Source organism: Mirounga angustirostris, unplaced genomic scaffold (genome assembly GCF_029215605.1).
Source record: "Mirounga angustirostris isolate CCGP_5_RB_7025 unplaced genomic scaffold, mMirAng1.0.hap1 SCAF_4, whole genome shotgun sequence".
NCBI classification, from domain to species: Eukaryota; Metazoa; Chordata; class Mammalia; order Carnivora; family Phocidae; genus Mirounga; species Mirounga angustirostris.
Genome location: NW_026991712.1, coordinates 123293165 through 123307488, shown reverse-complemented (window position 1 = coordinate 123307488; position 14324 = coordinate 123293165).

Below are 14324 nucleotides of genomic sequence, written 5' to 3'. Positions count from 1 at the left end.
TTTCTAAAATTTTAAAATCAGAATTTATAGGCATATCCTCAAATACTATTTACACTGATTTTACCTCATTATATTTTTTCTTTGTTGTAAAATTATATGACATCTCTACATCTGGAATATACATATATACATGCACAGATGTATATATGTATATATTTATTTAATGTCCCCAGCCTTTATGATTAAGCTGTAGGCAAAAAAGGCAAATCAAAACTGAATAAATATTGCAACCCAATATTTAAAAAAAATCTTAACTTTGTCATTATACATATAGATATTTGATATAGACATACATATATAGATATTTGTCAACATTGCCAAACAAATCATAGGAGAGTCAAGTTCGCTCCCTTATGAGAAATTATTCAAAGCTTTATGATGGTTTGCAATATTATAGATCAATATGACATATACTGACCTAGATCTTTGTCAAGAAATTATGTTAGCTGTCCATGGATTTAGGATTTTTTTTCCCCCAATCATCTGTCCAACGGACAGAGAACACAAATGTAGTTTTAAAAATTGCCAAAATATATTTACTACACATAAAATTTACTATTGCATTTAACACATAACACATCCTTTTAAACTCCAACTATTATAATGCATTTAGAGAGATTAAATATATATTTAACCCTGATTAATCTAATTATTAACTCTACCCAAGAATTTCAGAAACCGGCATATGCATCCCTGAATAATATTTACACTGGTTGAGCTAAAATAGACCTTATATAGATTAATACATTAAAAATGAGAGATTTGTCAGCTTTATATTCTAAATTGCTTATATGTCAGTATATTATTACATTCTTAACAGTTTTGAGAGAGGGGAAGAAGGTACATATAAAGGATCACAAGAATGCCGTTTTAAACAGGCAGGGTGGGTTAAGAAGTATTAAGAATCCAAAAGAAGTTTTAAAATAAAGCATGGGAGTGCCTGGGTGGCTCAGCTGGTTAAGCGACTGCCTTCGGCTCAGGTCATGATCCCGGAGTCCTGGGATCGAGTCCCACATCGGGCTCCCGGCTCAGCGGGGAGCCTGCTTCTCCCTCTGACCCTATCTCCTCTCATGCTGTTTCTCTCTCTCTCTCTCTCTCTCAAATAAATAAATAAATAAAATCTTTAAAAATAAAAAAAATAAAATAAAGCATGGTATTATAAAGTTTATATGACTTTAAATCATTTAAGTTAAAGCAAAAACAAAACCAGGTTTTTTGTTTTTTGTTTTTTGTTTTTTTTTAAGTATGACTGCAATCAGTGTTACATCTAATAGGGAAAAGAAAACAATAAAGACCACAAAATTTGAAAATTTCCCTATCTAAATACATTTATCTTCATACACTCTATTTTCCAGGTTAGCAGATTAGTTCAAATTTAAGGTTCATCAAGAGATTAATAACTTCTATATTAAAGTTTGAGGATAAAAAGCAAAACTTTCTCTTTTATAAAGATTGCTTCAAGGAAAGCACTTCATTTCTGAAAAAAAATTTGTTAAAATCAACTGGTATAAAGTAATATTCCAAGGGCATAAATGCCTACCATGCTAGGAGTGATTTTTTAAAAGTCATATCAGAGCTTTAGGAATATACTTCTATAACTTGGATGGAAATCTCTTTAAAAACACTTTCCCTCATTTTTAAGTTTGAAAGCTTTTTAAAAAGTTGAGTGGGTAAGAATAATTTAGTTCTTTCTTAACAAAGTTCATAGCTTATATTAATTTTGTTAGCATTTTATGCACTAAAAATGAAAACATCAGAATACATGAATGTAAAAACATTAGGAAACATAAGGAATTCTTAGCAAAGGATTAAGTTATCACCATGCACCTAATCAAAAGAACAAGGAACCACAATCACATCCTGGGGCCTGTTTTTTCACAATTATGTCTGTGTGGGGGAGAGAGCTGCACTGAAGTACTTTAATGACCAAACGCCTGAATGAGACACATCTGGCCTATGGCAAATTTGGTTCCATTTTGGATCATTCAAGACAAAGGGAGTGGTGTTAGAAAAAGATTGTCTACTGACAGCCTCAGTGTCTACCACGGCATTACTCCATTACTGTTAGAATCAATTTAAATCAAATTACATGCATAAACCTAATGAGCTACTTTATTTTTTTATAGAAACATGTCTTTAGAGCTAAAAAAAGAACAAAGGATAATCGAAGTTTTCAGGTGGGGAGGTATCGGCTTGGAAAACCAAGATGATCACATGTTGCGCTTTAAATTTTTAATTTGGGGAAATTGGAAACTTTGTGGCAATTAATATATTTTAAACTTTTTTTATTTGTTTGACAGAGAGAGAGAGAGAGCGTGAGTGAGCACAGCAGGGGGAGCGGGGGGCAGAAGGGAGAAGCAGGCTCCTGGCCGAGCAGAGAGCCCGGTGCGGGGCTCGATCCCAGGACCCCGGGATCATGACCTGAGCTGAAGGCAGACGCTTAACCGACTGAGCCACCCAGGTGCCCCATATTTTAAACTTAAGTAATCTTTTTACCTTAGCAATCAGTCTGTGCCTACTCAATATGAAAGGATCTATTTATCTGGTGAAAAATAAATGTCAAATTGATCATCACCCAGGTGGTTAAAAAATAAAGGTTTCATTTCATTATCCAAAACTGGAGAAACAATGTGACCATACCTGCTTGTTGCTGGCCATAGATGAAACTAGAAAAAATATTCAGACAATTACCTATCTTGTGGAAATGCCTAAATTTCTGACGGGAATAATTAGTTCTTATATCTAAATACAAAGGTGTAGTAAAAAGATACACTAAAGATTATTTTTCATGTTTTATTAAAATTAAAATCTGCTTAATCTGTATTAAACAAATTGAAAGAAAACTCACATTTTTTAATCACTTGATGGCAAACTTAGTATTTTTGAAGTTTCTTTTTCTTATTCTCCTCCCCTTCATTTTAATGTATCAGATTGCATTTCAGACTCCTTAACGGTGACTTCTTGTTAGTCAACAAGAAAATTTTTTTGATTAAGCTAAATTTAAACTGTCTTAAACTAAAGCTGATGCACTTCCTGTATTTCATTTAATCTCATATTTTGTATCTACACATTTTTTTCTATTATCTGGGAAGGTACAACCATACTATGGATAGGAAGTTCAAAGAAAATTGTCAGTTAATTACAGCAACAGTATATTTAAATTTTGATATGTGCCTACAAAAAAAAGAATCATTCTGATTTTATTTCTACCAAAGTATAAGTGTATAGAGTTGTTATATATGCTTGATCTAAGTTGTTGAAGTCAAATATATATCTAATTGCTGTACTGGTTATTGTTTATCTCTTGTTTTTGTTTTGTATTATTTTTTGTTTTTATTGTTAACAGCCTATAAAAGCTACTTTAAAAAAACACTTTTCAGTAACTTTTACTCGTTACATATCTCAAGGGGATTTTTAGTAAAGCCAACAAATCTTTCCCTTTCGGCTTTCTAAATGCAGGTATATGAACAATCATTCAACCCACAAATTCAAATTAAAAAAAAAAAAGATCTTTCATAGATTTAATCAAGGATCCCCAAACTAAAAGGTACATTTCATTTATATTTTCAGTTCTTTTGGGTTTGTGCAATATCTTGCAAAATAGTGATAGCAAAACTCTAAAATAGATATCCCTTCATGCCTACCTTCTGATTTCCTGACTTACATCTTCAGTCTTCCATGGAGGTAAACACGACGTATTATTCTTAAATACTTATGTGGATGTTAACAAAATGAAATAGGGCATTGCTCCAAAAAGAGGGGAGGAGGGAGAAAGAAAAAGACCTTCTCTATAATGCTGCTAGCAAGGCTTTATCTTTATGACACTAACGATAATCCCTTGTGTAATTAACTCTACAGCGGTTATGCATGCAGCATGCAGCCCATGACAAGCCTCATAGAAAATACATCAGTATTAGCCACAGGTGAATTCGTTTAGAAAGATTAATGACTGCACCTGAATTTTAATGTCTGAAAAGGGATGGAACACTGAATCCTTAATTAAAAAGTTGAATGACTGGTATGGTTTGTTTAACATCACAAATTTCAACGGGAGGGTTGTGTATTCAAATGAAGTATGCAAAAGGAAACTTCCTTAGAAAGTGGCAAAGTAAGGGTGAAAAGCGAAAATGTTTTATGTGCTTTACTTTATGTAAATCGATACATGGATCAGTTGCTTTGGTATGGATCAAATGTGATGTAATTATGGCTCTTTTCTGTTTACAGTGAATGTGAAGCAAAGAATTCTTACAGAACATGAAGCTGGCATTACCCTCAAACCAAGAGAAAGTTCGAGTAGGGAAGCAGTAAAGCCAAAGAGTCATCTTATTCTTTCCTTAATGGGAAGCCGTTTCTTCTTCATTATTATTTTACAAAGTTTTTAATGAAGAGAAAGTAACGTTGAAAAACAACTTCGCAATGCCATTCCCAGTAGAGTTTTAACTCTGCTTTGCAAACTCGTTTACTGAGTATGTTAAAGCTTGTCACAGACAGAAGATTTTTCAATGACAATTTTAATCTTCCTTTTTAGGATTTAGGAGGGGGCCAAGGGAAGGATGACTTGGGCATGCTTCTATCTAGAAGAGAAGGAAATGACTCCGATTAATCATTTGTCCTTCAGGTAAGAATAGCCAAAAGCAGATGTCTTAGCAAGAATGACCTGAAGTGTTAATTATTTTGGCCACGACGCTTACAACTTTAAAGTTATTTTTATTATTTTCCAGTTAATCAAAGAAACAGTGAACATTTGAGTATCAACAAAATCCAATAAGGAAAAAAGGAGAAGATATATAAGGAAAAGACTGACATAATACCATTGATCTATCCAGAGTTGAGAATTGACATATTGAGTGTAGATGCCTAACCATATGATTTTTTCTTTAAAACAAAACACAAAACCTTAGCTTTTATGGTCATAATGTAGAACTCTAAAAAAGAAAAGACACCCCCCAAGAATATATCTGGTAGCTTTGTACTAACACAGTTTATACAATTGTCTGTGTTTTCTGTTTGTTCTTTTCCTGAAATGGGAATTATACTGAAATTTTACTTTAAAAGATATTAAAGCACATGTAAAATTCCTTTGCCTTTTCATTTTCTAGGTCAGAATGCTGCTCACATCCATGGCAAAGTAGATTTTGATGCTCCTTAGCTTCACGCATTGCCAGCTGTACTACTTTTTCTGCCAAGTAAAAGCATGGCTTTTAGTTCTGTCCGCTTTCCAAGGGAACACATTTTTAATGAAATGTCATTTAGGAGTATTTGTTACTTCCTGTAAAAGCTTCTTTCATGGTTTTGTGTGAAGGAAAAAAAAAAAAAACACAACAACCCAGCCTCTTAAAATGTTGTAGTTGTAACTGTTCCCAGTATTCAGAACACTAGAGAGGAGAAAAAGAGAAACGCCAGTTCTCACAAATGTATCAGATGTTTTTAATAATGGATTGAAAAAGCATGTGTTCCGTATGCGGCTAACGTCTCTGGGATGATTACAGAGCAAGTTTATCACTGCCGATTTCCATTAGTTATAATTACCTGTGCCTTAGTGTGAGGCGGTGTTATTGGCACATAAAGTATAAATATTTTTCAGAGACTGGATTTAGTTTTAAAGTAAACATTGACATCTTAGCATAAAGCCAAAACTGAAATGTAAAGAAATGCTAATGCTTTGGCAGCCCTTGTCTGCTGAATTCAGTTAATCCATTAGGAGTCAATCTGTGGGATAAGGTTTGAGGGGGCTTAAGGATCTGGTATTGCTAATACCAGTTAAAATAATTTACAAAGGTGTCCATTAAATCTGTCAGCAAAGTGTCGACGGACAAAAATAGGTTGAGTCTGGATCCGCCCAGAGCTATTCACATTAAATGTCAGTTAATAGTGTCTGTTATAATTTTAGTAAGTGAATATCTGAAAGTTCAGTCTTAGAGCTTTCTCTCAGTTATGTACCTAAATCTCTTTCCAAACTTATTTAAATCCTCATCACTGAAAGTTAAGCACCGTCTCAATGGGTTCATAAGCATTGCTGGGAGAGTCCTTGTAATTTTCTTAAACTCCAGGGGGTCATGTCCACTCCTAAACCGATTAAATCTGGAAGAATAAGCAAATTTCAAATTTAATAAAAATTAAAGGATTAAAACCAAAAAAAAAAATTTAAAGTTGCCTCTTAAATACTTTATTGCTGTTAATTCAAAACAATAGTTGAGAGTGATTGTTAAAGGGGAAAAAGTGATGTGATTCACGAAAAAGACATTGGACTAAAATATCAAATAGGACTAAAACTCATATTCATAAGTAAGCCTATCATTTACATACATATATATGTATATATAAAATACATCAAATTTCTATATATAATATGTATTTTGTATTTATATATTATATATTCTATATATTATAACATATGGAACATATATAGAATTTCTTCTAAAGATCTTGTTCTAAATTTACTAGGTCCTGCTAACTCTGAAAGGTAGAATACAGCTCTCATGATATGTGGTAAATTCTCACATCTGTAGCATCTTACCCTATTCATAAATCTGCCACATGTAATGCCTTAGTAGATAGAATTTGAACCATTTTCCTTGCTCAATGTAGGGATAATATATATATATGTAGGTCCCCCTCCCTCTCTCTCTTCCTCAAGTGCAACACAAACTTTTGACATGGAATCCTAGTATATACTCTACTTATAAATGTAGTTTAGAACTCTTTTAATATTTATAATTGAACTGGAATACCTATATACTTTGATGAAATAATTTTAAATACATTTATATGTGTGTGTGTAATCCATATGGTTATTTATTTTTTAGTGATATAATCACAGCAAAATCGTCACTGAGAAACAAGAACAGCACTAGGAAGCCAATACTAATATGTACTGATTATTTATTACATGGCAGTCACTATATCACAGGCTTTAATTGTTATCTCATTTGGACCTGAAAATATGTTTGTGAGAGGCACTGTATTAACCACATTTTGTAGATAAGAAGACTGAGGCTCTTTTAAGTTTAACACACTATGCTGTGCTAAAAACACAAAGACTTTTTAAAAAAATTTGTCATGCTCTGCCTGCTCTATTTGACTATCTACCATTGGCTAAATTAAGAGCCATTGTCTTCATTCTAGAATTCTAGAATGTCTGTCCTCAAGTTTGTTTAGAGATATGATATGCAACTAGTAGATGGCCCAAGACAGCAAATGCATAAGTAAGCAATTGTAGGAAACTGTAGCTGCTTCCTGGCCCCAATTGTGATAGAATTGGGTGTATTACAGCTCTTACAAACCATCGTTATGGGGCTGCCCCTAGAAGACTGCAGGAGATGTTGGCAACATTTATGGAAATCCAAGCACTTGATAAAGCAATCCACTAACACCTGTTTTATTTAAGAGCACATATAAAGTTTTCTGTTTCTTTGGTTTGGGTTGGGGGTTTCATTAAATAGACAGGATACACATTTCCCTTCCTGTCAAACTTTCACTGTGTTTCACTCCAAGGCTGAAGTCCTCAGAGAACCAGGAAAAAATACAAATGACACTTTTCTTCTTATGGGAGGACTCCTTTTCATTACATACTTTTCATATCTGTAAAATAAAAGGCATTTAATGATTAAGAAATAAGATACACAATTTTTTTACACACAAAAAGCTTAAAGATATAATACAGTAAAATTCTATTGCAGAATCTAAGTAGCAGGAATATGGATGTTTACTGTACAATACTTTCAACTTTTCTGTATGTTTTTAAATTTTCATAATAAAATGTTGGGTAGGGGAAGCTTTAGGTACAGTTAAATACAGTCTAAAATTTACATCAAACTACTAACAGTAGCTATTGCTGTGAAGAGTAGGAACTAATGAGACCTCATTTCCTCTGAATTTTTATATTTTGTGCAAAAGCTTGTATTATCTATTAGGAAAGGTTATTTCTATTTTATATGTAAAATAAAATTTGTAGAAAAAATTATCAGTAAAACAGAAAATGGAGGGGCACCTGGGTGGCTCAGTCGTTAAGCGTCTGCCTTCGGCTCGGGTCATGATCCCAGGGTCCTGGGATCGAGTCCCACATCGGGCTCTCTGCTCTGCAGGAAGCCTGCTTCTCTCTCTCCCACTCCCCCTGCTTGTGTTCCTGCTCTCACTGTTTCTCTGTCAAATAAATAAATAAAATCTTAAAAAAAAAAAAACAGAAAATGGATCACTGAATTGCTTTAAAATTGTTTCCTTTTGATGGGGAGTGAAAAGAAAAATAATGTCACACATGTTGGAGAGGTTCTTTCTTTCCATGCGTTGTGCAAGAGGAATTAGTTTTTAAATATAATTAGGATCCAAATAATAGAAAAATCAAAGAACAACCACAAATAGAGTATGTTGACACTCTATTATGTGCAATACCTCGTTGGAAGTATATATATATATATTTTTCCCCTATCTTCAAATTACATATGATTTAGTTGGAGAGACAAAACTAACATTATGAAAGAAAAGACATTTTAAATCAAACTCTCAAACAGAAATTCAGAGAAAGGGACTTGAATAGAGTGGTTAGGCAGAATTAATGTATTTGAAGAAACTACAGGCAAGAGTCTGGGAATTGAAAAATTTTCCAAAACCTTTAGATTAGTCATATATATATGTACATATATATATGTGTGTGTGTGTGTGTGTATACACATATATATGTACATATGTATATATATATGCATTTAATCCATTTTTAAAATAAATATATATAACATGAGAATTTGCACATATCATTAAATATTCTTTTTTTTTTTTTATTTGACAGAGAGAGACATAGCGAGAGAGGGAACACAAGCAGGGGGAGAAGGAGGGGAGAAGCAGGCTTCCCCACGGAGCAGGGAGCCCGATGTGGGGCTCGATCCCAGGACCCTGGGATCACGACCTGAGCCGAAGGCAGACGCTTAACAACTGAGCCACCCAGGCGCCCCTATCATTAAATATTCTTGAAGGTATGACTTTTAATTGGGCATATCTTATGGGCATATCTTATTTTATTCTATTAATCCTTATTTTGTGGATGGCCATGTTTGGTCAGCAATTAGCTAGTATTCTAAATAATGTAAAATATCCTTAGATTGAACATTTTCATATTTTTATATAGCTAAATATACCACTCTTTTCAATTATTTTTGGTTCTTCATTTGCTTTTATCTTTGAGGTCTGAGATAATAGATGATTTTAATACCATAGATGAGATCTAGCAACAGGTGCTCTGAGTTAAGGAAAAGTCACATAAGAAAATCAATTTCTATAAAAGATAAAACTGTGAACAAATTCTTCATTTTATATGAATGTTTTCCCATAGCTTCTCTAACTACAGATGCGCTTGAAGTGTACTTGTATTTATAGCATTTCAGTTTATATGCCTTAGTACCTAAATTTGTGTTGATATGTATGTTGAGTTTATTTCACTAGAATTTCGATACCTTTCCTAAAGGTAAAATTAATTGATACAAATACCACAAACTTTACTTTTAAGTACTTTTTTTTTTTTTTTTTTTTACAGAGAGGAAGAGAGAGACAGAGAGCACACGAGAGGGGGGAGGGTCAGAGGGAGAAGCAGACCCCCTGCTGAGCAGGGAGCCCAATGCGGGACTCGATCCCGGGACTCCAGGATCATGACCCGAGCCGAACGCAGTCGCTTAACCAACTGAGCCACCCAGGCGCCCACTTTTAAGTACTTTTTAAGCTGTTTTTATTAAGAATGAGCTTCAGTGTATTTTATATCAACGTTATGCTGGGAATTATTTTAGTTCCATCCACAAGCTAAAATATTTGTCTCCAGCATATCAGAAATTCTGATGTTAAGATTTTATTGAAAAATAAGTGATTCTTATAATGCAGAGACTAAGTATTTCCAGGATGGAATGTATTATTGTCACTTTTCTGGTAGTGTAAGTATTCCGTTTTCTTTACAGATTTAATATTTTTCCAAATGTAGCTGTATGAAAAAAGCTAAAATACAGCACTTCCCATGGAACCATTTGTCATTTACCTACATTTACTGTGTTTACTGTCCTCTGTGTATTGCTAAACTTCACTTTTAATAGGAGAAAAGAGGCCTTAAAAGGGAAGCAGTATTTTATTGCTGAGCAAGAAACTATTTGTATTCCTGTTTCAAAGCCTGCCTAGGAGCATGTAGAATGCCTCTTGACCAAAGGAGATGGTATGAATATTCATGTGTTTTATGAATCACAGAGTTGAGGCCGTATGGTTTTCCCATTTATCAATTACTGGTTTAGGATTACCCAGCCGAAGAGTTGAACTGATTAACAACGCTCTTTTTGTTTGCTCCGTGTTGAGGTGAAACAGCCCGGTGACAACTGTATTATTTCTTGCCTCTTCAGCTGTCCACACTTGTGCAGGAAGCTTAACATCCTGTCAGGTTTCATCGTGCAGCCTCTTCATCACGACGTTGTGAGAATTTGTATAGTTGTAAATCAGAATAAGTTTTTAACGTTCCATTTCTCATTGCGATAAAGAGCCAACGGTTACTATGGCTGACGAGCATGGCTAATCGTGCCCATCATAAGTGATCTCAGGTATGCTTGGCATCTGACTGGAACACTCAAGTTTTAAAAGTTAATGCCACAGGCAGTTGAGAAAGGCAGCTGCGGCGGCAAGCACCTGACTGGGATTGTAGAGGAGTTGGAATCCTTCAGACAGACTCACCTGGATTGACTAGGTTAGCATATTTGTTTGGGTTTTGGTTTACGGTTGGTGTTGTTTTTTCTCTCTCTTTTCCTCTAACCTTCTCTCTTAGCTCCTGTTTGAACGGTCACTCTGAGATTTCGACTAGGACTACCAATACTGTTACATGCAATTAGCAAAAACAAAACAAAACAATGAATTCTTTAGTGGTTTGAGAACTTGCTTTTCGGGAACTTTAAATTCTAAGCTCTTCAAAAAAGAAAAAAAAGGTAGTCAGAAACCTAGAAGCTTGATCCTCCTCTCCTCTCTACCCGCCCCCTCTGTCTCTCTCTCTCAACCCCCATTCCCCCCTTGGCCTCCCCTTACCCCGCCCTCATGTTTACTTTCATTAGTATGCACTGGTACCTTTTAATTGGGTAGTGTGAAAATAGTCAAAGCCTAAAGGGGCTTTCCTGATGCTGAAGTAGCAATTTCTTTTTCAAGAGAACAATGAACCTGCTCATCCAGTATTTAGCAGCTTAGATTTAAATTCAAACTTTTGTTTTTGCATTGTTACATATTGATTCCCACTTTATCCCTTCTTCTGTTTCTTTGTGGTTTCATGTGCTATCTTTGACTAGGGTCATCTGTTTCAGTTTGTGTGTGTATAAACATCCCATGCTTTGTTCTCTTCAGTGGTGGACAGCCGGTTTTAAATCTATAAAAGATTATTTTTTATATAGTCTGAATTATTTCTTACACTCCTCTATTATTGTAACTATGAAGGAAATCAGGTGACCCCTACCAGCTACCGAATATCCCAGTGCAGTCTGGATTTGCTGTCATTTTGTTCTTTCACAACTTCTACTGTTAACCTAATTGAAAAGGAGCGGGGAGAAGAGAAACTGCCCTACACTTGAGTTGTGTAGAGCTACTGTCTTTGCTGTAGTGTGAGGGAATCTAATTTTGTCTGTGAATCTGGGACTACACCAGAGGCAAGTTAGCCCCTTCCAGCACTTAGGAATCCCTCAAACAGCTTATGCTGACCTAGAGTCTGAGTGATTGAATCACCTTAGCCTACAAAAAAACCTGATACAACAAACAAACAAACCAACCTGCATATTTTAAGATTTCAAAGAAGCCTACAGTTTGGGAAACCAAATAAAACTTTTGCGGCAAGAAAAATCCATTTGCCACATAGGACTCTGTAACATCAAGACAGTGTCAGTGCTGTTGAATTTCTTCTCTCAGGTCCAAGCATATCATTCTATGCAGAATATGAGCCTTTGGCTGTCTGGGATTCTGAAAATTCTGTTTGTGAAGCAATGAACAGTGTCAAATTCTTTGTTCAACATTCTGAACACCAAGTCTCACATTGTGAATTCTGTTTTCTGGTTTCTAAATCTTGAGTGGTTACATGCAATATATATGTGGGATAAAGATTAGAAAGATTCTCTCTCTATAAATTCTTACTCCTTCTAAGTATGTGTTTGATTGGGTGAGTGTGACTCAAGTATATCCATGCTCATTTTTTTGATGAGTAATTTCGATTCTTTGATTTACATTTTATCAAATATACTTTCAACATTAATACACAGTCTAAGGCTCTAATACTGAATATCATTTCTGGTTTAGATTTGGTGTCTTCTAGATCATGATATGACCAAAAGAATCTTCATTAACAAAATGGTGAATAAAACACAGGGATAGATCATGAACACGTAAGAAAGAGAAAACCAACAGTCTTCAATGGTGAGTTTGTTTGTCAGTAAGATTGACCTCCCACTTACTACAATGCTCTCCTTCCTCATACATATTTCTCTTCAAGGTTGTTTCTTTTCCATTTATACATAAAAATATCAAAAGCTAGAAAATTATATTTCTGCATTGCCATCTTTAGAATTCAAAATCTTGCCAATTAAAGTCATTCATCCAGCTGTTCAGGCTGAAAAATAACATATAACGTTCTTATAATTTTCTGCATGGTGATTACAACTTCAGAGAAAGCTGCATTCAGCAAACAACAATGAAAAAAGTTGGCTTAAGACTTTTAAATTCACTAATAAGTGCACTTCACAAAATAAATGATGGCAAATATAAAATCAACCTGAATCACAAACCAAATCTCTCCTCTTTTAAAATGCACATGTGTCATCTCTGTTTATATAAATGGACTATTACTTTCCCCCTCCTTTGTAAATAGACTTTATTTTTTAAAATAGTTTTAGGTTAACAGCAAAATTGAGCAGAAAGTGTACAGAGTTCCCATAGCCCCCTACCCCCACCCACTCGCAGCCTCCCCCACTATCAACATTACACACCAGGGTGGTACATTTCTTGCAGTTTATTTTTCTATTTGTTAGTGAGAAGAGACAACTCTTGGGTATTGAATCCACTGACACTCTGGTAAAAAAAGAAAAAGAAAAAAGAAAAATCCCATTTTTAGCTCAGTTTCACCTTGCTGAGGTGCACTCTTCCAAGAGACAAATAATAATACCCTGAGTGCTGCTAAATTTGTGACAGTAAATGAGTTACTGAGGATATATTGTGTTCAGTGCATGATACAGAGAGGATGCTAAAAGTAACAACTTGGTAAAGATGTCACTAAAAACACTAGCTGGTTTTTAGATGGAAACTGACAAATGCCTGGCCAGAGATGAACACTGTGGCTGCAGTACAACCATCATGGAGACTTCTCCTCCTTCTGCTACTGGCAATTGCTTCCACCTGTGTGTGGACAAAAGTCCAGATGTAATCATTCGACGCTCAATCCTGTTTCCTCAATCTGCTTCCTAGTGGGGCTATCAAAATGGAAGCTCAGCAAAGAAATTAAAATGAAGTTGTCTGGGCGCCTAGGTGGCTCAGTTGGTTAAGCGACCGCCTTCGGCTCAGGTCATGATCCTGGAGTCCTGAGATCGAGTCCCGCATCGGGCTCCCTGCTCGGCAGGGAGTCTGCTTCTCCCTCTCCCGCTCCCCCCTCTTGTGCTCTCCCTCTCTCTCTCACTCTCTCTCTCAAATAAAAAAAAAAAATGAAGTTGTCATATCGTCTTAGGAAAAAATAAACTAATTTTTAAGCCAAACAAATCTCAATTCGGGAGAGCAACAAAATAAAGAGCAGAGACTTTAGAGTGGATTGGACCATCTGAAAGAGATGATAATTGGCAGTAATACATTTTTGGATAGCCTGGGTGTTTTCAGAGTGTCATAAGATTATAAACATGCTCTGTCTGTAAAGTCAAATGGGGGATCTTTCTAATAGCAATCCCAGTATGGATACCGATTCTGAGCATTAAATACGGTGTGTTGCAGGCGCTTGCTGATGGATCGCAGAGTATTTACCCTGTTTGTTCATCTAGGTCTTGAATATTAAATAGGAAAGCCTTAAAAACTTGGGTTCCATAAGCCCTCATTATATCGGAGACAGATGTATATTTAGTGAATTAAGACTATGAGTATTGATTCTATCAAAGAGTTCTGGGAACATTAACAGAAAAGATATTCCCATGACATCATGTCCCTCAACATAATGCGTGCATATAATCCACGTGGGCCATGTATATTTTATAAAATTATTGATGAGAAAAGAGATTCCTTTAAGCCTTTACTCTTTAAATGGTGTTTCTCCACCATCCTCTTATCTTGTTGCTTTGAGGCTCTTCTAAGTGCTTGCTGGTTCA